The 1,209-nt window shown below is 52.9% G+C and overlaps 1 protein-coding gene across 1 annotated transcript in view; it reads left to right on the top strand.

Annotated features, from left to right (window-relative positions):
* APMAP (adipocyte plasma membrane associated protein) overlaps positions 1-1,209 on the top strand; it is a 29,186-nt gene that overhangs the window by 18,574 nt on the left and 9,403 nt on the right. The window lies entirely within an intron of this gene.

Raw genomic sequence — 1,209 nt, 5'->3', positions numbered from 1 at the left:
CACTCCACATGAACATCTTGCAATAAGCACCTGCAGTAAGCACCCTGCAATAAGCACTTGCACTGAACACCCCACAGTGAACACCCTGCAATAAGTACCTGCAGTGAGCACCCCACATGAATACCCTGCAGTAAGCACCGTCAGGGAGCACCCCACAGTGAACACCTTGCGATAAGCACCTGCAGAGAGCACCCCACAGTGAACACCCTGCAATAACCACCTTCAGTGAGCACCCCACAGTGAACATCTTGCGATAAGTACCTACAGTGAGCACCTCACAGTGAACACCCTGCAGTAACCACCTGCAGTGAGCACCCCACAGTGAACACCCCGCAATAAGCACCTGCAGTAAGTACCCCACAGTGAACACCCTGCAATAGGCACCTGCAGTGAGCACCTGACAGTGAACACCCTGCAATAAGCACCTGCAGTAAGTACCCTGCAATAAGCACCTTCAGTGAGCACTCCACATGAACATCTTGCAATAAGCACCTGCAGTAAGCACCCTGCAATAAGCACTTGCACTGAACACCCTACAGTGAACACCCTGCAATAAGCACCTGCAGTGAGCACCCCACATGAATACCCTGCAGTAAGCACCTTCAGGGAGCACCCCACAGTGAACACCTTGCAATAAGCACCTGCAGGGAGTACCCCACAGTGAACACCCTGCAATAACCACCTACAGTGAGCACCCCAGTGAATACCCTGCAATAAGCACCTGCAGTGAGCACCCCACAGTGAACACCCTGCAACAAGTACCTGCAGTGAGGATCCCACATGAATACCCTGCAGTAGGCACCGTCAGGGAGCACCCCACAGTGAACACTTTGCAATAAGCACCTGCAGAGAGCACCCCACAGTGAACACCCTGCAATAACCACCTTCAGTGAGCACCCCACAGTGAACACCTTGCGATAAGTACCTGCAGTGAGCACCCCACAGTGAACACCCTGCAGTAACCACCTGCAGTGAGCACCCCACAGTGAACACCCTGCAATAAGCACCTGCAGTAAGGACCCCACAGTGAACACTCTGCAATAGGCACCTGCAGTGAGCACCTCACAGTGAATACCCTGCAGTAAGCACCTGTAGTGAGCACCCTGCAGTGAACACCCTGCAATAAGCACCTTCAGTGAGCACTCCACATGAACATCTTGCAATAAGCACCTGCAGTAAGCACCCTGCAATAAGCACTTGCACTGAACA

This window comes from Mandrillus leucophaeus, unplaced genomic scaffold, assembly GCF_000951045.1.
Source record: "Mandrillus leucophaeus isolate KB7577 unplaced genomic scaffold, Mleu.le_1.0 Scaffold846, whole genome shotgun sequence".
NCBI lineage: Eukaryota > Metazoa > Chordata > Mammalia > Primates > Cercopithecidae > Mandrillus > Mandrillus leucophaeus.
This window is presented reverse-complemented; position numbering and strand designations above follow the sequence as displayed.